This window comes from Bubalus bubalis, chromosome X, assembly GCF_019923935.1.
Source record: "Bubalus bubalis isolate 160015118507 breed Murrah chromosome X, NDDB_SH_1, whole genome shotgun sequence".
NCBI lineage: Eukaryota > Metazoa > Chordata > Mammalia > Artiodactyla > Bovidae > Bubalus > Bubalus bubalis.
In genome coordinates, this window is record NC_059181.1 from 65,938,981 (window position 1) to 65,962,542 (window position 23,562).

The following is a 23,562-nucleotide window of genomic DNA, read 5'->3' on the forward strand; positions in this document are numbered from 1 at the left end:
ACCTGCCACCATTTTTTTAGAACTTGATTTTCTTTCCCTGTGCCTTGAGACCAGGGCTCTGGCTCTGTTCTCAGAAACACTTATCTAGACCATCTCTAACTACTGAGACTGAGGAAAAATGGGAAAAAGCCTTTAAATTTTTTATTTATTCCAACTGTTTTTTATAAACTAGTAAATTTTATATTGTAATATCTAATTTATGACTAAGCTTAGAAAATGAAGCTAGATCTTGCCTTGTGTCTGTCTAAGTATGTCTTGGTATGTCTTTGTCTCTGGGTAATATTTTGAGGTTAATTTGTAAATGAGTTCTATTTAATTGGCTTAAAGAAAAGTAAGCACTTACAAATCAAATAATTCTAAATTAAACAATAAATTCCAGGTTCATGTGAACTGGGAGATATTCAGTATTAAATACCTAATATTAATGTTTGTTTGTTGACTTATCTAATATAGACATGTCTTAGAGTAATTAACATTAAGTAGAATATTTTCATTGTACCTCAGTTTAATATATAAGTTAAATATTATCATATGTTACAAGTTTGTCAACAAGGAAATTACCTTGAGTGAAGGAACTTCTAAAAAAAATGTAAATGAGATATGAGCTTTTAGATAAACTCTATTAAGAGTAATTATGCTTTAGGACTCACTCCAGTACTCTTGCCTGGAAAATCCCACGGATGGAGGAGCCTGGTACGCTGCAGTCCATGGGGTCGCAAAGAGTCGGACATGACTGAGCGACTTCACTTTCATGCATTGGAGGAGGAAATGGCAACCCACTCCAGTGTTCTTGCCTGGAGAATCCCAGGGATGGGGAGCCTGGTGGGCTGCCGTCTATGGGGTCACACAGGGTCAGATACGACTGAAGTGACTTAGTAGCACCACCAGCAGCAGCAGCATGCTTTAAGAATATCTTTCTAAAATAGTCTCTCAAGATTGGGATAACTTGAATTTCTAAGGGTTGTGCTAAATGAAGTGTTGAAAGTCTATTGAATAGTTAGGTCATTTCCAAATAAGATTTTGAAACATTTACTGCTAAAAACTAATTTCCTTTTACAGAGAAACTAAAGAGATTTGGGACTATAAATGAATAATATTTGGTGCCATCCTAAAATATTCTAAGAAAGCAAAAGTTTTAGAAATTATCACTGATATCTATGCTCACCAATCTATAAAATGCTGATATAAAAGATAGTTCTTGGTTGCTAAAGGAAAGTAGGAAGTGTGTTTTCAGTAAAAAAAAAAAAAAAAAGGTATGAAAAAATACTAAAAAGAGTTATGCATAATCAGGATTTTCTAAAATTGGATTACAATTAGTTAGATAAATGGATTTTGTTAGGAATGACACAGCCATAGGAAAACTGGTTAGAGCTAACTAGGTTCAAGATGGCGGAGTTGACTTTCACTAGACCTTGAGCTGTATTTACACCCATTGTGACATATAAACAAGCTAAATGATATACCCATCAACATTGACTAAATCTGACCAAATGTCCTAAACCCTTTTAATTAATTTTTTTTTTGACAAAACTTCCTAAATCGAATTCTTTTGAGGTTCCTTTGACCTCTAGCTAACTTTGGGGTGCTTCAGAGTGCCCCTGAAACATCCCAAAGAGAGATATTAAATTAATTGTGTTTATTTGGTTGGTTAAATTACATGAAAAATATTATGAAATAATAAATCCTCTCATGTTATAATGTATGGTAAAAGTACTAATATAGATATCCTAGAAATTATATGGAGTTCTTAGCATTCTGATGTGTCCTGGAATTCTAATGGAAAACCTGATGACTTCACAAAAGTTAACAAAAGGACTGAATGAACCAGCTAATATCCCTATAACTTTTATGGTTTCTATCTGAAAACTTATGGGTTTGAATCTTGTGTTTTCTGGGAGTAGGGAAAATCTTCCTCTCAAACTAATCATGACAGTAATTTGGTAAAATTATATGTTATAAAACAAAACAATTATATTTTCTCTCTATCTGACTCCTCCAGAAATTGGAAATTCTTAGGTTTGCAGTAAGTTTATTAAATGAGTTAGGAAGATTATCTCACTAACAGGTACAAAAATCTCCAAGAATTTTTGAGACCTTAAAAAGGGGAGAATTCACCTAGATTTGTTAGGTGAAACCTGTGATAAGCCTTTGGTGTGAGTTTCCCAGCCCTGTTTTATTTTAAAAATTCAGTCTGAGACTCTATAAATGTGTCAGCGAATCAAAAAGTTTATGATCAGTTATGATTATATAAATCATCAAGTCAAAATTAGTGATAGCAGGCCTATTTTGCAAACAAGCTAGTCTTAATTTGGTTGTATTTGATAAAAATGAGGATAATTTTAAGGAGAAAAAGATGTTTCAATAAATGTTAAATCCCAGTTTGTTAATGGAGGTCTGCATCTAGTAAGACTCATTTCTTGGATAGTTCTTTGCTATTATGAGATATTAGTGTAAAATTTAATTGAATTCTTAAAGAACACCCTGTTTGTTTCTGAAGCTTATCTCAGTAAACCTGGATGGAAGGACCTTTTTATCAGGAGAAACTACACTACCAGGATGAGAAGACGACGACATCAGAGGCAGACAGCTTGCCCAAGATCCTGAACCTGATTCGTATGACCATTTATAATGTTTTCTTGACTTCTTAGACCTTTGCATATAAATCACATGCTTTTCTATCATAGGCCTGATTGTATGCTAATTTTAGAAATCAATCCAATTGTTGAATTTGTAACCAATTACTTTTGTCTAGTTCTGGGTTACCTTGGTAAATTTCTCTACTACAAGGTTCTAACTGCTTGGCCCTGAGAAAATTTACTTAAAAAAAAAATTATAGTCATATTCAGGTCCCTATTGATATTACTAGATGGGATTCCCTCACCGGGCCAATTAATAATGCCTGCTCTGACTCTGGCCATAAATTTGAGTTTTCTTCTATTACTCAAGCTCAATCAGAGCAACAAGCAAAATTTCAGCAAAGGAAAAAAATCTCCCACAATTATGGGATGGATTTATATAGATAACACCAGGCTATGGCAATTTAGGTTTAAAGTCTCCTCTATGTTGGAAACAATTAAATCATACTAAGGATACTCAGTCTAGTAACACTAGAAAACTGGGCTATGTGCCTTATAGACAGTGCCAATATATAATTTCCCTGGAAGATAAAGATTTGTACAGAGTAGACTAAGTCAGATGACCTGGGATATACTGGGCTACATCCAACGGAAGCTCTTAAGTCTTACTTGTGACTTTACTAATACTGCTGGCTGTGTTATTCGTATTTCACCTGTCCTATAAAATTGCTGTTTCTTACATTGCCAAATGTGTGGCTGAGGCCTCTGATAAAATAATATGTATTACCATATGAGATGGATGATGGTAACAGTGTAACTCTATATATGGGAAGAAGCAATAAGAGGGAATGTTTTCCTGGACCAAGAGGCTAGTAAGACAGGTGATCCAGAGAATTTTGGTTACTGTTTTATGGCCTAGTCCAGTAACAGCACATTGAGTGGCCTGTCAACAAAATCTTTGCCAAACCTGAGAATGGACATTCTCAGCACCATGGGATAAAATGGTCATGAAATGCCTCCCTCAGTATCATGGTTAAGTTTATGAGCAAAAAGGGGCTCTACCAACTGAAAACTGACACTTGCCATCTATGTCTACAAAGATTAAATCATGGCCACTGCAACTGCTGACCTTCAACGCTCCTGAAAGGAGTTCAGGATGAAAATCAGGAATGAGGCACTCTGTACTCTGGGAAAAACTGGCAGAACAGGCCTTCAGATAGTTAGATCTTTTCAGGAAAAGATTTTATGAGTCCCAATTCTTGCATCTTCTCATACCTAGAAAAGCACTGACATCATTAATGGTGACATCTGCTTTGGCTATTAAGGAAAATTTTACAGTTAATTTACAGAAAATTTACAGAAAATTTTACAGTCAAAATAGAGTAGCTATGGTTCAGACATCCTGAGAAATAATTAGGTGATACTATGGGTGTAATTTCAGACTAGACCTTGTATTGCTAAACACTTGAGTTTTCTGAGTCGTGTTAGGCTTGGATGCCACCATTCTCAAAACAATGTCTGTTAGAAGCTACTAACTTCAACCTTACTTTTTATAAAACTAGGCAACTGGCTACCTGGCTACAAGTCTCCCCGAAGTGCCAGGTCCAGACTGGGTTTCAGGCCTATTCTTCTAAAAAGAAATGAGATTTATTTTGTCTATTAAAATTCCAGTTATCACTCCTCCAGCTACTTCTAATTGGGTCTGTTATACCAAAATGGCAGACCAAGGGATTGAGATTTTAATCATACAAGGCTCAGATCTAGGACTTGGAACTCAGAAATACTTCCAATTCAGTGTCTATTCTCTAAGCTGAGGCAGTCCTATGCCACATTTTGACAGGAAGTTATCACAGTCATGCCCAGTTCCCTAAATTAAAACTGAGCAAGACTCTGTGGGGCTCTGGAGTACAAATCTGCTCTGTGTTCTCCATTTCTTGTCTGTAAGATATAGGCTTCATTCAGCCTTCTTGACCTTCCCTGAGTTCCAAAAGGTGGATTCAAATAATTGCTAATCGGGGAAGGGAGGGGATACAGAAACAGAGGAGAAACAATCAAATGGTGGTACAGCCTTCAGACAGGCTCCTGGTTCCTACTCAAAAAAAAAAAAAAAAAAAGCATAACAATGTCTTTGAGTTCTTCTATAGAACTGGGGCCCCCACCCAGGTGGAGGATGGTAACTTCAGACTGAACACAAGATTCCTGGAGCACAGCTCTGTTGCCTCACCACCAACCAATCAAAAAAAGTCACAAACCCTGCAGCCCTCACCCCAAATGTTGCCTTCTGTTTCTGGGGAACAGTGATGACCATCTGTTAGGTTTCCTGTTTGGCCCCTGTCTATTTCATCTCTGAGAGGAGCCAACAGTTTTAAACTAAATTGCTGTTATTACAAGGGTGAATGCTGGTTTCAGGCCAAAAAACAAACAAACAAAAAACAAAAAACAAAAAAAAAACCTTGACTTAGATCAGGTAGAGAAAGACTTCTGCTCTGCTAGGCTGGCCTATGACCATGCACAGCAGGAAGAAGTCACAGAAGAAGGAGACCTCTGTCCCAATTCCCAAGAGGTATCTTGAGTATGAAGTCTCTCAGGGGGAGTTGTTAGGGGAAGCACACTAACTGAAACCACCCACCCTGGTCAGGCACCATAGTAACCATTTGCATGAGTTGTTTTACGACAGGAGGTCCTGGTAAGGAACATGGAACTAATAAGCTACCACCAACCAGAAGAGTTCAGGAAAGGTCAAAAGGAGACACCACATGTCCGACCACCTCCCAGAATCCTTCTCTCTGGCATCCATCTTGCTGAACAAGGCATAAACCAACAGGGAGGACTCTGAGTCAGAACGCTTGGCTAAAGACAACCCGGAAACTAACCCTATTACCATAAAACCTGGGACTGGAAGCCAAGTGGCAGAGCTGTTCTCCTGGGTTCCCTAACCCTACTGCTCTCCACCTGGGTGTCCTTTCCCAGTAAAATCTCTTGCTTTGTCAGCACATGAGTCTCCTTGGACAATTGATTTCTGAGTGTTAGACAAGAGCCCGGTTTTGGGCCCTGGAAGGGGTCCCCTTTCCTGCAACACTAGGGTCTTCCTGCTGCTGCTAAGTCGCTTCAGTCATGTCCGACTCTGTGCGACCCCATAGACGGCAGCCCACCAGGCTCCCCCGTCCCTGGGATTCTCCAGGCAAGAACACTGGACTGGGTTGCCATTTCCTTCTCCAATGCATGAAAGTGAAAAGTGAAAGTGAAGTCGCTCAGTCGTGTCCGACTCTTAGCGACCCCATGGACTACAGCCCACCAGGCTCCTCCGTCCATGGGATTTTCCAGGCAAGAGTACTGGAGTGGGGTGCCATTGCCTTCTCTGAGGGTCTTCCTACCTCTACTAAAATGCTTATGTGTGTGCCTTACCTCTCTAAGTTCAGTTCAGTCACTCAGTCGTATCCGACTCTTTGTGAGCCCATGAATAGCAGCACGCCAGACCTTCCTGCCCATCACCAACTCCTGGAGCCCACCCAAACCCATGTCCATTGAGCCAGTGATGCCATCCAACCATCTCATCCTCTGTCGTCCTCTTCTCCTCCTGCCCTCAGTCTTTCCCAGCATCAGGGTCTTTTCCAATGAGTCAGCTCTTCGCATCAGGTGGCCAAAGTATTGGAGTTTCAGCTTCAAAATCAGTCCTTCCAATGAACACCCAGGACTGATCTCCTTTAGAATGGACTGGTTGGATCTCCTTGCAGTCCAAGGGACTCTCAAGAGTCTTCTCTAACACCACAGTTCAAAAGCATCAATTCTTTGGCGCTCAGCTTTCTTTATAGTCCAATTCTCACATCCATACATGACCACTGGAAAAACCATAGCCTTGACTAGACGGACCTTTGTTGACAAAGTAATGTCTCTGCTTTTTAATATGCTGTCTAGGTTGGTCATAACTTTCCTTCTAAGGAGTAAGCATCTTTTAATTTCATGGCTGCAAAGGAAATGGCAATCCATTCCAGTACTATTGCCTGGAAAATCCCATGGACAGAGGAGCCTGGTAGGCTACAGTCTACGGGGTTGCAAAGAGTCCGACATGACTGAGCGACTTCACTTTCACTTTCAATCACCATCTGCAATGATTTTGAAGCCCAGAAAAATAAAGTCAGCTACTGTTTCCACTGTTTCCCCATCTATTTGCCATGAAGTGATGGGACTGGATGCCATGATCTTAGTTTTCTGAATGTTTAGCTTCAAGCCAACTTTTTCACTCTCCTCTTTCACTTTCATTAAGAGGCTCTTTAGTTCTTCTTCACTTTCTGCCATAAGGGTAGTGTCATCTGCATATCTGAGATTATTGATATTTCTTCCGGCAATCTTGCTTCCAGCTTGTGCTTCATCCAGCCCAGCATTTCTCATGATGTACTCTGCATATAAGTCAAATAAGCAGGGTGACAATATACAGCCTTGATGTACTCCTTTTCCTATTTGGAACCAGTCTGTCATTCCATGTCCAGTTCTAACTGTTGCTTCCTGACCTGCATATACGTTTCTCAAGAGGCAGGTCAGATGGTCTGGTATTCCCATCTCTTTCAGAATTTTCCACAGTTTCTTGTGATCCACGCAGTCAAAGGCTTTGGCATAGTCAATAAAGCAGAAATAGATGTGTTTCTGGAACACTCTTGCTTTTTCAATGATCCAGTGGATGTTGGCAATTTGATCTCTGGTTCCTCTGCCTTTTGTAAAACCAGCTTGAACATCTGGAAGTTCATGGTTCACATATTGCTGAAGCCTGGCTTGGAGAATTTTAAGCATTACTTTACTAGCGTGTGAGATGAGTGCAATTGTGCAGTAGTTTGAGCATTGTTTGGCATTGCCTTTCTTTGGGATTGGAATGAAAACTGACCTTTTCCAGTCCTGTGGCCACTGCTGCATTTTCCAAATTTGCTGGCATATTGAGTGCAGCACTTTCACAGCATCGTCTTTCAGGATTTGAAATAGCTCAACTGGAATTCCATCACCTCCACTAGCTTTGTTCGTAGTGATGCTTTGTAAGGCCCACTTGACTTTACATTCCAGGATGTCTGGCTCTAGGTGAGTGATCACACTCTCTAGAAGCAATTTAATTTTCTTTTAAACATTTGCATCATAACTAAATATTTAAGAAGCAAAGACCATGACATCTATCATTTATCCTCGAATGGTTTATTAATAATAATAACTAAAACAGCAATAAGAATAGGATAAGTTATACAGGAATTCCCTGTTTTATTATTGCAATTTTTCTACAGAAAACTTAAAAGTTTCATATTTATATTACATTAACATTTACAAGAAAACTTAGAAGTTTTACATTTTTTAAAGACAAAAGGTAAAGATACATTGTGTTAGACAACACATGTGTACACACAGCCTTATGTGGGCCACCTTTCCTTGGGATCTTTTTTAGATATTGCTCAGCAACAGTTCCAACTTGCTATTTGAAGCCCTCCCTCTTGAAGGTCACTTCACCCAGTGACTCTAAGGGAAAGAATTCAACTCTCTCTCATATCTCTTTCCACTTGGGAGAATATTTCAAACACCATTACTACTTATGCTGAGTTAATCTAAATTTTTTTGCATGATTTTTCTAACAATATGGTTGCCAGGGCTCAGACCTAAGGCATATTTAGATTTGGATAGAGTTGAAGTTCACCCCACTCCAGTACTCTTGCCTGGAAAATCCCATGGATGGAGGAGCCTTGTGGGCTGCAGTCCATGGGGTCGCTAAGAGTCGGACATGACTGAGCGACTTCACTTCCGCTTTTCACTTTCATGCATTTGAGAAGGAAATGGCAACCCACTCCAGTGTTCTTGCCTGGAGAATCCCAGGGACGGGGGAGCCTGGTGGACTGCCGTCTATGGGATCGCACAGAGTCGGACATGACTGAAGCGACTTAGCAGCAGCAGCAGCAGCAGCAGAGTTAAAGTTAACTTCATTGTTCTATTATCATGGAAAAGCCTCCAGAAGGTAACCAATATGAATACTGGACCCATGTGGTCCAATTGCTGCAAGGAGTTATACTCAAAGACGTATGTTCAGAACAGCTTAAATAATTTTAAAATATTTCCATTTTTATCTTATGTTCCTTTTGGAATATAGAATGGAATCCAGTTTATACCAACAATACTTGTTTATATTCTATTTTATCTTTCAGTTTTCTTACACATCCCACCCTAATATCTCTGAAGCCTCTCATTTGCAAAAATGCCTTCAAATACTCTTTTCCCTCTCTTTCTGCTGAATATCTTTCCTTTCTTTATTATGTAGATTAGTTTAGCTTCTTCTCTTTACATACTTCCTCTTCTTGGCCCACCTTTGAGACTGTCTTCCTCAGTTCATTATCTATTTCTGTATCACAAAAGCTCCAGACCTCACCAGGTACTGAATTGGTCTCCTGGTGGGGGCTGCTAAACTGGAAAGACTACATCTCTTTACTTCCTTGAAGGAGAGAAGAGAAGAGAATGAGAACCTTGATGCTTTATTAATTAACTTTTTGCCCTTTCACCTAGGCAATGGGAGAAAAATTCATTCAGGGACCAACCCCTAGGACAATCCATATAATTCTTCCTGGCATCTCTTTCCCCCTTGGGGCTGCTTTTAATAGACCAAACTTGCAGTAAAAAATTTTCCATATCACTCTTTAAAAGATTATTAGGTTTGAAAAGCAGAAAAATATAAAGAAGAAATAAAAGACCTAAAATTCACTGGCCAGATAAATGTCTAATGACAGTATTTTTTTTAATTAGTGTATAATTGCTTTACAACGTGTTAGTTTCTGTTGTAGAACAAAGTGAATCAGCTACATGTATACATACAACCCACTCCACATCCCCACCTTTTAGGCCATCACAGAGCACTGAGCTGAGCTCCCTGGGCTATTCAGTAGCTTCCCATTAGCTATCTATTTTACATATGGTAGTGCATATATGTCAATGTTACTGTCTCAATTCAACACAGTGTTGAAAAGCAGAGGCATATTCTGCTGACAAAAGTCTGTATAGTCAAGGCTATGGTCTTCCCATTGGTCATGTACGGTTGTGAGAGCTGGACTGTAAAGAAGGCAGAGCACCAAAGAATTGATGCTTTTAAACTGTGGTGCTGAAGAAGACTCCTTAGAGTCCCTTGGACAGGAAGGAGATCAAACCAGTCAATCTTAAGGGAAATCAACCCTGAATACTTGTTGGAAGTGTTAGGGGAAGCACACTGATTGAAACTGCCCACCCTGGCCAGGCACCATAGTAAGCATTTGCATGAGTTGTTTTATGACAGGAGGTCCTGGTAAGGAACACGGAACTAATAAGCCTCCACCAACCAGAAGTTCAGGAAAGGTCAAAAGGAGACACCACATGTCCGACCACCTACCAGAATCCTTCTCTCTGGCATTCATCTTGGCTGAACAAGGCGTGCACCACCAAGAAGGATTCTTGAGTTAGAATGATTGGCTAAAGACAACCCAGAAACTAACCCCATCACCATAAAACCTGAGACTTTGAGCCATGTGGCAGAACTGTTCTCCTGGGTTCCCTTACCCTGCTGCTCTCCGCCCGCATGCTCTTTCCCAATAAAATCTCTTGCATTGTCAGCACATGTGTCTCCTTGGACAATTCATTTCCGAGTGTTAGACAAAAGCCTAGTTTCGGGCCCTGGAAGGGGTCCTCCTTCCTGCAACAGAAGGACTAATGCTGAAGCTGAAACTGCAGTATCCTGGTTGTCTGATGTTAACAGCCGACTCATTGGAAAAGTCCCTGATACTAGGAAAGATTGAGGGCAGAAGAAGAGGGCATCAGAGGATGAGATGGCTAGATGGCATCAGTGATGCTATGGACATGAATTTGGGCAAACTTTGGGAGATGGTGAGGGACAGGGAGGCCTGGTGTGCTGCAATCCATGGGGTCTCAAAGAGCCAGACATGATTGGGTGACTGAACATCAACAATAGGGTCTATGCCCAGTAGTGGGATTGCTGGGTCATATGGTAATTTTATTTTTAGTTTTTCTAAGGAACCTCCATACTCTTCTCCATAGTGGTTGTATCAACTTACATTCCTACCAACAGTGTAAGAGGGCTCCCTTTTCTCCACACCCTCTCCAGCGTTTTACTGCTTGTAGTTTTCTTGATGATGGCCATTCTGACTGGTGAGAGGTGATACCTCACTGTAGTTTTGATTAAATTTATCTAATAATGAGTGATATTGAACATCTTTTCATGTGTTTGTTGACCATCTGTATGTGTTCTTTGGAGAAATATCTATTCAGGTCTTCTGCCTATTTTTTGATTGGGTTTGTTTGTGTTTTTTGATACTGAGCTGCATTAGCTGCTTATATATTGTGAAGATTAATCTTTTGTCAGTTGCTTCATTTGCAAACATTTTCCCCATTCTGAGGGTTGTCTTTTCATCTTGTTTATGGTTTCCTTTGGTGTGGAAAAGCTTTTAAGTTTAATTAGGTCCCATTTGTTTATTCTTGTTTTTACTTTCATTACTCTGGGAAGTGGGTCAAAAAAAAAAAAAAAAAAAGGATCTTGCTGCAGTTTATGTCAAAGAGTGTTCTGCCTATGTTTTCCTCTAAGAGTTTTACAGTGTCTGGTTTTACACTTAGGTCTTTAATTCATTTTGAGCTTAATTTTGTGCATGGTATTGTTAGGGGAAGCACACTAACTGAAGCCACCCAGGCCAGGCACCATAATAACCATTTGCATGAGTTGTTTTATGACAGGAGGTCCTGGTAAGGAACACGGAACTAATAAGCCTCCACCAACCAGAAGTTCAGGAAAGGTCAAAAGGAGACACCACATGTCCGACCACCTCCCAGAATCCTTCTCTCTGGCATTCATCTTGGCTGATCAAGACGTGCACCACCAGGAAGGACTCTTAGTCAGAATGATTGGCTAAAGACAACCCAGAAACTAACCCCATCACCATAAAACCTGAGACTTTGAGCCATGTGGCAGAACTGTTTTCCTGGGTTCCCTTACCCTATTGCTCTCCACCCAGGTGCACTTTCCCAATAAAATCTCTTGCTTTGTCAGCACACGTGTCTCCTCGGACAATTCATTTCTGAGTGTTAGACAAGAGCCCAGTTTTGGGCCCTGGAAGGGGTCCCCATTTCTGCAACAGTATTAGGAAGTGTTCTACTTTCATTATTTTACATGTAGCGTTCCAGTTTTCCCAGCACCACTTAGTGAAGATACTTTTTCCTATTGTCCTTTTTTGGTCTTTTCACCCCATTGTCTGTTTTTCCCCATTCTTGCCTCCTTTGTCAAAGATTAGGTGTCCATAGGTGCTTTCTATCCTGTTCCATTGATCTATATTTATGTTTTTCCAATGATAGCATTTTTAATAATACAACGAATACATACATATGGCCAGAAAATTCACACATAATATAAGGATATAAAGAAAGAAATGTTTCCCTTCATCATCATGCTCCCCAGTTTCCTCCTCAAAGGTAAAGGAACTAATAATAGTTTCTTGTTTATTCTTCCAGAAACATGTTTGTGCATATGTTAGCATGTGTGTACTCCATAATATCATCTCAAAAACTCTGGACAATAATGCAGCCTGAAAATAATTTTCCTAAATCAAGATGATAGGATAAAACTAGTAACAATGTTTAACTCTATTTGAGATTTGTGCTCTGGAATCACAGACACAATTTAGAAATCCCCTCACCATTTTGTGTTCTGAGAAATGGCTAACCACAAAGGGCCAACCTTTCCTCATATATTCTCCTCCATTTTTCTTCACAAGTTAAATAAAATTTGCTATTCACATTTTCCTCCATAGCTCCCTTGTTTATCTGCCTCCGTAAATTTAGGCCCTCTTCCATTTCTTTGAAACATTCTTCCACAGAAATGAACATTCTCCCTATTGCAATAGCATAAATAAAAGCATCTCCTTAATTGTCTAGTGCATTTTGCCTTTCATGTTGTTAAAGAAAAATTGTTCTGACACTTTACTAAGGAATAGTAATGATGATTTTTTCAAGGGACTACTGCAGTGGGGTTTGCACCAGGAGGGAGAGATTAGGCTTACGTCTGAATAAAGCAAGGACAAGTAGAGATTTATAGCCAAGGAGCAAGGTAGGGGTCAGTGGGTAGAAAATTACTGAGAGGAAACATCAGAAGTGAGGGGGGATTCCGACTTGATAGGATTCTTGCTGAAGGCAGGCCAAGGTGACCAGATGCCAAGGGTGAGGGATGAAGAATTTAATCTGATATCGAGGGTGATCAGATATTGAATGTGGAAATCCTTGCTAATCCATTTTAGCAGGATTTTTGCTAAAAATGAGTAATGTGAAGATGGACACAAAAGTCTATCTTTGAAAAGTTCAAGGCCTAGTTGTGAAGAGTGCTCAGAAGAGCCTGACTAAAGTTTGGTCAGAGAGTCTTTGTCACTATCAACAGAGAAATTCTGCTTTCTTTCTATAAGCAAAAAATATACACTAATCCCAACATTAGTCAAAATCTATGCATAACTTTTATTCTTTTCTCTTTCCCATTTTCAAATTTAAATTGTGAGAAGTGAGGTGTCAAAGAATCCTTTTTGTTCTTGACCAGGATGTCCAAATTCCTAAAGATGAATTCTTAAAGCCTTTAACATTATCATTTATCCATAGTAGTTCCCCAGAAATGGTTACTGATCAGCAAGTCCAATATCTCTCAGCAAACAGTAATAAAAATCACCATTATTTTTTATAGGTATTTTGTTGAAATTTACCCTCTTCCCTTTTTTTTAAAGTGTTATTCCTAAACCTCCAGAGCCAGTCTTCAATGTTGCCTGTTCCATCACTTTTTCTCACCTTATTGGCAATGTCAATGAAAGGTTATGTAGGGCAAGACCACATGGCTTGGAGCCTAATCCAAGTTCCAATACTGCCTTTGATGGCAATACAAATGAAGAGGGTTAAATTATCAGGCAATGTTAGTTGCCAAGTTTAATGGCAGGGGAATGTCAATAAGACTCTCATGATAATAACATTCTGAGTGGTCTTATTACTGTGATCTTGCCTGCAAACTGCCCATTCTTGGCACAATTACCACAGTGATTCACTTAATGACTAAATGTAATTTTGCTTGTATCCTGATCATGTAATGCCTCCCACCTCACTGAATAAAAGCCAAAGTTTTTCATCACAGCTGACAAGGCTGTATATAACCTGACTCTGTCACTCCAATTCTTTGCTATCATTCTCCCAACATTCGAATAACCTCATCCTCATTACAAGCACACCAGTCTTCTTGCTATTTTTCAAATATATCTCAGAGACTTATTATTCCTCCTACCTGAATATTTTCCCCTAGATAATCACACAGCATATTCCTGCACATACTTTAAGTGATTTCTCAAAGATCATTTCTTCAAAGATGCCTCTTTTTAGGGCCTTAAAAAATGCATATATATATATATATATATGTACACATATATACATATATAGATGGAAGATTAACATTATATTGTCTTGTTCAAAAACATCTAAGCTTATCATTAAATTCATTAGGAGCTACCTGTGTTCCCTGGATCTCAGATCTCATCCGTACCATGCCAATTTTCATATGAAATTTTAATTTCAATAATAAGAATGGGACAACATATATAAATTATGACATCCAGTTATTCTATTTACAAAGGTTAGGTATTACTAAGCAAAGAGTTTCATTGTGCAGATGATCACTGTGGGACACTTAGCAAATGACTCTAGAATTTGTCAATCTATGAAATAGAATAAATAAAGTACAGGTTCAGAATTATATTGATGTTTTGATGTTTGTATTGATATACTGATGTTTATAATTGTTATTTTCAGATTAATCAGGATTGTGCATTTTACTTCAGAATATTTAAAATTTAAAGCACTGGTTTAAATTACCAATAACTAAGTAAAATAGAGACTTTCAGCTTTCTGATCACTATACAAACAGCAAGTGCCCTGTGTTCCCTGGGTCTCAGTTCGCAGCTCTGAGAAATAAAGGGCTAGATGCCACCACACCTATGCTTCCTCTTATTCCAAAGTCTGACAGGGGTGGGGCACAGCATGGGGGCCAGAGGGGAGGTGTGGCCCCCAAAGGACTGAAGACCCACAGGGATCATTGTTTTTCATGGACACAGGCCCCACACCAGGGTCAGTGGCAAAGACAGACCATATCGACAGAGTCTGTGGGAGTGGGCCCCAGGGACCAGAGGGCCCTTCCTCTTGTTTCCAGAACACATACAGCTTCTCAATACCAAAGTACTTATGAAACAGCCTGGAAACCAGAAGACTCGGAAGTCAAACAGGTAAAATAAGGTGTTTTCTTATTTTTTTTCCTGAAAGTTTCACTTAAACATCTCCGTGTGTCCCTGAGCTCAGTAAGTAAAGAATCCACAGGACATTTTCGCATACTTTTCCCCTCTTCTTTCCTGTGTCACTTTCCCCCCACCAACCCCCCCACACACACTCCCACATACATAGGAGAAGAGCAGCAGGGATGGAGAAAAGGGGCAGCCTTGTTTCCTACCCATCATGTCAATTGTCAAGGTCAATGGAAGCCAAATCACAAACACAGGTTTGAAGAAGGAAATATCTCGGGCCTCTGCAAGAGGTAAGGGGTAGGGGACTGTGAAGGAAACTTTCTTCAGAACAGTTGAACTATTGCCGTTCTTGGAGGCCTTGCAACCCACACTTGGCATCACAAAAGCCAGCAAGGGGAAGGGCACCCCGCTAATATGCAACTTCTGCTCAGAAGAGCCACTGAAGGCTCAACAGTGAGCTTGGGGGTCCCAGGCCACTATTTTGAGAACCCCTGGTCTGATGAAGGGGAACCTCACCTCTTCTCCAAGCCCCAGAAGTTGCCCGGTTATCACTGACATGATAAAATGTTCCAGAGGGTCATCTGCAGCCTTGACCATGTCTGCCTGGCCTGAAGAGAGGAGACCAAGCCTCCCCAAGGCTACCTTCCCAATCAACCAGAATTGACTGTTCCAGAAATGGGCACAGGCAGCCGGGAAAGGGCCTGCAGCACAGGATGGTCCCTGAGCCCCTGAGGTGGGCTCTGCTGGATTCCCACTGCCCCTGGGGTGGGGCAGTTCCCTGGGTTGGACTCTCCTCTGGAGCACTTGCCCACCTGGCTAGGCTGCAAGCTCTGAGAGGGCAGGACCACATCCCACTTGTTCACTGTTCAGTTCCCAGTCACTCGGGTCACTATTTGTTGAATAAAAGAAGTAGCTAGGATACTCAGTGGCTCCTGGTGGGTAGTCAAGTTAGAGTCCCAGCTCAGGCACTTGGGAGAGTGAGGTGCTTATGACCTCTTTATGACTTATGTGGTGTGCACGCATGCATGTGTGCATGTGAGTGTGTCCTGTATTTGCCCAGGAGAACCCAGGAGCTTCCTGAGGGTGGGTGTCATAAACTGGTTTTAGTTCATGCCACAACTCTGCTCCTTAGGGGGCTGGCTCTCCACTTCACCATCAGCCACCCTGCCCAGGAAAGATCCCTCCTGAGGAGGTCCCCAGCTCTTTCCGACCCCAATCTCCTCCCTGTCCCTGCTCTGTGTGGCCTTGGACAAGTCCCTGTTTCCTTATCTGGAAAGTGAGGATGTTGGGCTACATTAAGGGCAAGGAGCCCCTTGGTGCCACAATTGCTCATCTCCATGATGTCCGAACACTGCTGCTTCCTGAATACCTCAGAGATTGGGAGCAGGGCCTTGAGGGTTCTAGAACTCACTCTCCTACCATTGAGACCGAGTTGTGATGGAAATGGCTGTCACTGCCCAGGTACTTCTGGGTCAATCAAGAAGCTTAGCTCGATCCAGACCTCAGCCAGACAAATGAGGTTCAGAGACAGTAGGACACAGGCAGGAAGACCCTCTTGACTGTAAACATAATTAAAACCAGCAATCATTTACTGAGGAATGCTGTGGGTCTCCCTTTCCTGGAGATCACAGAAACATGGAAGCTAATGGGCCCCTGGAGATGGACGGGTGCAGCCCCCTCATTGTATAGATGAGGAAGCTGAGACCTCCAGGGAGGAAGTAGCCCGCCCAGGGTCATGGAGCAGCGTAGCGAAAGAGCAGAGACCCAGATCTGTGACCAGGGCTCTCTGGCAAGAGCCAGTTTCATGACTCCAGGCTGAGAGGCTTCCTGCAACTGCAGGGCAGCCCAGGCGAATCTCTGGAGTGTATTCTCTGCACACATGAAGACTTCCTGTGGTCTCGAGGGTAAATGACCTATGGGAGGGAGGAGTGAAGCCAGAGGCGTCTGTCTTCATGACGCCCAAGTCCAGCCTGCTCCCTAGACAATCCCTTTCCTTCTCTGCAGGCAAGAGAGACTCCCTATCACTGTGGAGTGTATCTGATGGCTGCTCCAGCCTGGGATCCGGGATCTCTCCTCAAAACCTCACCTGTACATCCAGCCCACTCACCCTCCAGAAGGCCCTTCACTCAGGCAGGCAGGCAGGCAGTCAGCTGCCCTGTGGGGAGCACCTTCCAAATGACTGGGGGTGAGGCTCAGTTGGGGCAGGTCACATATATCCAGAACCAACATCCCTGTACTTGGCGTGCTTCTGGGTGAGGGAGAAACTGAGGTCCCTGCACCCAAGGGCAGACACCTGGGAACAGAGAGAAATGGGCCAGGGTGGTCAGAGGAGGTTGGAATGTGTCAGTCTTTGACACATTCTGGGTAGGACCTGGACTAGGAGGTGGGCACAGTGTGGAGGCCTTCCTGATGTCTGGAGGCAGATCGGGTGGAGTGGCAGGGCGTGGTTGTTAGGAGTTTAGGCTCCTGATGTGAGTTACCAGCCTGGCCTAGTGCCTCAGTAGCTGGGTGACCTTGAGTTCTTCATTTCATCACTTTGAATCTCAAGATTTGGGAATTAATAATGCCTCACATAACTCAAGGCAGAGCTCACAGGAGGCCTCCTGGGAAGAGCCCGGAGTTAGTGGTTTGCAGGGTAATTTCGCTTCCTTGTGATTTCAGCATACTGTTCGGACACAGCTGGGGCCCAGAGTTGGTATAAAGATTATTTTAGCTGAAGACATTTGAGATTCAATAGACAACAGGGTAAAAAGCATTTTTGGAGCTTTCTTTATCTGACTAAAAGCAGCAAATTCTAGGAAATGAAGCTGCCAAAAATTCCTTCTCGTGATTCACTGCTGGAAGGCAGAGTACGTTCAGTTGAGTTCAGTTGTTCAGTCGTGTCCGACTTTTTGCGACCCCATGAATCGCAGCACGCCAGGCCTCCCTGTCCATCACCAACTCCTGGAGTTCACTCAAACTCACGTCCATCGAGTCAGTGATGCCATCCAGCCATCTCATCCTCTGTCGTCCCCTTCTCCTCCTGCCCCCAATCCCTCCCAGCATCAGAGTCTTTTCCAATGAGTCAGCTCTTCGCATCAGGTGGCCAAAGAACTGGAGTTTCAGCTTTAGCATCATTCCTTCCAAAGAACTCCCAGGGCTGATCTCCTTCAGAATGGACTGGTTGGATCTCCTTGCAGGCCAAGGGACTCTCAAGAGTCTTCTCCAACACCACAGTTCAAAAGCATCAATTCTTCGGCACTCAGCTTTCTTCACAGTCCAACTCTCACATCCATGCATGACCACTGGAAAAATCATTGCCTTGACTAGACGAACCTTTGTTGGCAAAGTAATGTCTCTGCTTTTGAATATGCTATCTAGGTTGGTCATAACTTTCCTTCCAAGGAGTAAGCGTCTTTTAATTTCATGGCTGCAATCACCATCTGCAGTGATTTTGGAACCCCCACAAATAAAGTCTGACACTGTTTCCACTGTTTCCCCATCTATTTCCCATGAAGTGATGGGACCAGGTGCCATGATCTTAGTTTTCTGAATGTTGAGCTTTAAGCCAACTTTTTCACTCTCCTCTTTCACTTTCATCAAGAGGCTTTTTAGTTCCTCTTCACTTTCTGCCATAAGGGTCATGTCATCTGCATATCCGAGATTATTGATATTTCTCCCAGCAATCTTGATTCCAGCTTGTGCTTCTTCCAGTCCTGCATTTCTCATGATGTGCTCTGCATATAAGTTAAATAAGCAGGGTGACAATATACAGCCTTGATGCACTCCTTTTCCTATTTGGAACCAGTCTGTTTTTCCATGTCCAGTTCTAACTGTTGCTTCCTGACCTGCATATAGGTTTCTCAAGAGGCAGGTCAGGTGGTCTGGTGTTCCCATCTCTTTCAGAATTTTCCACAGTTTCTTGTGATCCACACAGTCAAAGGCTTTGACATAGTCAATAAAGCAGAAAGAGATGTTTTTCGGGAACTCTCTTGCTTTTTCCATGATCCAGCAGATGTTGGCAATTTGATCTCTGGTTCCTCTGCCTTTTCTAAAACCAGCTTGAACATCTGGAAGTTCATGGTTCATGTATTGCTGAAGCCTGGCTTGGAGAGTTTTAGGCATTACTTTACTAGCATGTGAGATGAGTGCAATTGTGCGGTAGTTTGAGCATTCTTTGGCATTGCCTTTCTTTGGATTGGAATGAAAACTGACCTTTTCCAGCCCTGTGCCACTGCTGAGTTTTCCAAATTTGCTGGCATATTGAGTTCAGCACTTTTACAGCATCATCTTTCAGGATTTGAAATAGCTCAACTGGAATTCCATCACCTCCACTAGCTTTGTTCGTAGTGATGCTTTCTACGGCCCACTTGACTGCACAGCCCAGGATATCTGGTTCTAGGTGAGTGATCACACCATCGTGATTATCTGGGTCATAAAGATCTTTTTTGTACAGTGCTTCTGTGTATTTTTGCCACCTCTTCTTAATATCTTCTGCTTCTGTTAGGTCCATACCATTTCTGTCCTTTATCGAGTCTATCTTTGCATGAAATATTCCCTTGGTGTCTCTAGTTTTCTTGAAGACATCTCTAGTCTTTCCTATTCTGTTGTTTTCCTCTATTTCTTTGCATTGATCGCTGAGGAAGGCTTTCTTATCTCTTCTTGCTATTCTTTGGAACTCTGCATTCAGATGCTTATATCTTTCCTTTTCTCCTTTGTTTGTCATTTCTCTTCTTTTCACAGCTATTTGTAAGGCCTCCCCAGACAGCCATTTTGCTTTTTTGCATTTCTTTTCCATGGGGATGGTCTTGATCCCTGTCTCCTGTACAGTGTCATGAACCTCAGTCCATAGTTCATCAGGCACTCTATCTATCACATCTAGACCCTTAAATCTATTTCTCACTCCCACTGTATAATCATAAGGGATTTGATTTAGGTCATGCCTAAATGGTCTAGTGGTTTTCCCTACTTTCTTCAATTTAAGTCTGAATTTTGCAATAAGGAGTTGATGATCTGAGCCACAGTCAGCTTCTGGTCTTGTTTTTGCTCACCGTATAGAGCTTCTCCATCTTTGGCTGCAAAGAATATAATCAATCTGATTTCAGTGTTGACCATCTGGTGATGTCCATACGTAGAGTCTTCTCTTGTGTTGTTGGAAGAGGGTGTTTGCTATGACCAGTGCGTTCTCTTGGCAAAACTCTATTAGCCTTTGCCCTACTTTATTTCGTATTCCAAGGCCAAATTTGCCTGTTACTCCAGGTGTTTCTTGACTTCCTACTTTTGCATTCCAGTCCCCAATAGTGAAAAGGACATCTTTTTTGCGTGTTTGTTCTAAAAGGTCTTGTAGGTCTTCATAGAACCATTCAACGTCAGCTTCTTCAGCGTTACTGGTTGGGGCATAGACTTGGATTACTGTGATGTTGAATGGTTTGCCTTGGAAATGAACAGAGATCATTCTGTCATTTTTGAGATTGCATCCAAGTACTGCATTTCGGACTCTCTTGTTGACCATGATGGCTACTCCATTTCTTCTATTGGATTCCTGCCCGCAGTAGTAGATATAATGGTCATCTGAGTTAAATTCACCCATTCCAGTCCATTTTAGTTCGCTGATTCCTAGAATGTCGATGTTCACTCTTGCCATCTCCTGTTTGGCCACTTCCAATTTGCCTTGATTCATGGACCTGACATTCCAGGTTCCTATGCAATATTGCTCTTTACAGCATCGGACCTTACTTCTATCACCAGTCACATCCACGACTGGGTATTGTTTTTGCTTTGGCTCCATCCCTTCATTCTTTCTGGAGTTATTTCTCCATTGATCTTCAGTAGCATATTGGGCACCTACTGACCTGGGGAGTTCCTCTTTCAGTATCCTATCATTTTGCCTTTCATACTGTTCACGGGGTTCTCAAGGCAAGTATACTGAAGTGGTTTGCCATTCCCTTCTTCAGTGGACCACATTCTGTCAGACCTCTCCACCATGACCCGCCTCTCTTAGGTGGCCCCACATGGCATGGTTTAGTTTCCTTGAGTTAGACAAGGCTGTGGTCCATGTGATTATATTGGCTAGTTTTCTGTGATTATGGCTTCAGTGTGACTGCCCTCTGATGCCCTCTCGCAACACCTACTGTATTAAGTGGGTTTCTCTTACCTTGGATGTGGGGTATCTCTTCGTGGCTGCTCCAGCAAAGCACAGCCGCTGCTCCTTACCTTGGACGAGGGATATCTCCTCACCGCCACCCCTCCTGACATTGAACGTGGAGTAGCTCCTCTCGGCCCTCCTGCATCCGCGCAGCCACCGCTCCTTGAATGTGGGGTTGCTTCTCTCGGCCGCCGCCCCTTACCTCAGCCGTGGGGTAGCTCCTCCTGGCCGCCGCCTCTGACCTCGGATGCTCTACCCCAAATCTTTTCTCTGAGTAAGTTTGTGGCCCTGAAAAAGAAAGATCACTCACACCTATATAGACAAACATTACAGCCTTTCCTATCAAGTGTTTGTTTTCCTGAATATCCATGTATGTTTCCAAAAATCATTTATATTCCTGGCAAGGACCTTTCTCCCCCATTTCATCTAGTAAGTTGGCATGTAAGCCCCAAATTCCAACCACACCTTTGAGTTATCATCACTGAGTTCTTCTGTGTATATGGAAGTTGCACATGTAAATAAACTCTGGTTTTTTTTTTTTTTTTCCTCCTGTCAGTCTGTCTTTTACCAGTTTTCACTCACAGGGCCTAGGTGCTAAACCTAAGAGAGTAGAAGAAAAGGTTTTCCTCCCCCAAAATATTCACAAAGGGGAACCTCTAGATTTCTATGTGTCCTTTTTTTAGACCTTGACTCAAGTAAACTGGAAAAAAAAAACAACAGTCAACACCTCATGACATTGATGAGGTGTTTGAACTTTGAACACTGCCTGGATATTTGATGACATTATGGAATTATTAATTACTTTAGGTGTTGTAATGACATTGTAGTTCTGTTAAAAGAGAGTTCTCATGTTTCAAAGCTACATACTGAAATGCAGATTCAATGATATGATATCTGGCCAGGGGTTGCTAATTATTGATGCTGGGCGATGTCCACAGGAGGTTCATTATGCTATTCTACTTGTATATAGGCTTGAAATTTTCCACCACAAAAAGCTTTTAATATGAAATAGAAAAGGGTGGATCAAGGAGATGTTTACCCAAATGTGGCTTAGCTGCCTGCCTTTGGAAGCATTTTCATTATAGGGAACAACAATCACAAATTTAAGAAAAGCCTGGTATCTGTTTTGTGAGCAACAGCGACATATGACTAGAGACTGATTTCACCCCCTCACTTCAGCCCCCTCACTAGGCAGCATCTGTGCTGCTCCCCTCAGCCTGTGGCAGCCCAGTTTGGTTGCCAGGCGATAGAAGCCAGAAGCCCTTTTCTTGGGAGGGAGAAAAGGGAAAGGGAGGGAGAGAAGCAAGGAGTGGGGGAAGGTAGAAAGAAGTTGCCCAGAGGAAAGCTTGTCCCTGCCTAGCAGCCTGGCCCAGGGGGAGAGATGGGGGCAGGGTCTCTTGTTGGATGCTGGTTTCCCACAGCTCCCACTTTCCATGGTTTACTCCTGGGGGCAGCCTTATCATCAGAGCTTGAGGCTCCACAGAAGTAGGATGGGGGTGGGGTGGGTGCACATGTGCACCTCCTGCAAAGATTAGGGAGGTCTGTGATTAAGTAAGATACCAGTTAGCACCCACTTAGAGTCAGAAATTTCAGACAGGCCTCCTCTGGGGGATGTTCCTGAACTCTTACTGAGTTAAAAACAATCCTGGGAAAGCAGCTCGTCAAATGGAAATTCTGCACGGGTGATCACCCTCTGTTGGGGCCATTCCAGAAGGCAGGAGGGCAGGAGGCTTCCTCTTTGGGGTGGAGAAATCTGTCCTCTCTGTCCTTTGGGGAGAGAAGGCAGAAGCCTCTGGTGCTGCACAGTGGCCTGGCAGTCTCATGGACGCTGACTGTGTTGGGGATCCCTGTGTTCTGATGTTGATTCAGACTCACCTCTCACTGGAAAGCTGTGTGGGCCTGAGCCCATCGCTGAGTCTCAATTTCCTGATCTTTAGAAGCCTTGAGTGTGGAACCCTGCCTCTCTTCAGGCTTAGATGGGCTGGGATTACAATGCACTCCCCACCCCCAATTCCTGGGCAGAAATTGCTCTCACCTAGGGTGGGGCGAAAGGCACCTGGCCCTCTCTACTTCCACCCACCAGGCCAGACTGGAAGAACCAACATAGCCAGCACCCTCTGAGAGACAGAGGGAGGGCCTTTCCTAGAGCCACCTTGCTGTGATCATGAGCTACTTCCTGCTGGCCTGGAAGGTGGGATTCATAGAAGCTCTAGGCAGGTGGGATTGGGGTGAGGTCAAGCAGCTGCCCGGGAGATCAGCCTTTCAAGACCCAGCATCTGAGAAGGCTGGCTATACTCAATGAGAAAGACATCAGGGAGGCAGCAGTCAGGAGCTGAGCAGGCGCAGGGCCCAGACAGCCCCTTTTCTCTGCAGCATCTTTGTGGCTCCTGGTTGCTAGGAGAAGGCTCTTCCGTTGCTAAGCAACTGAAGCCTGGTGGATTAAAACCGATTTTCTGAGCTCACTGGAAGGGGAGGGAGAGAAGGTGCAATGCAGTTGCCCTGGGGAAGTTCATCCCTGCCTCCAGCCTTTGTTGGTGGATGTGAGTGGAGGTGAAGGGAC

The 23,562-nt window shown here is 42.6% G+C and overlaps 1 pseudogene; it reads right to left on the bottom strand.

Annotated features, from left to right (window-relative positions):
* Positions 1-22,911, bottom strand: part of LOC102399481 — a 39,099-nt pseudogene extending 16,188 nt beyond the window's left edge.
* Between the last annotated feature and the right edge of the window lie 651 nt (positions 22,912-23,562).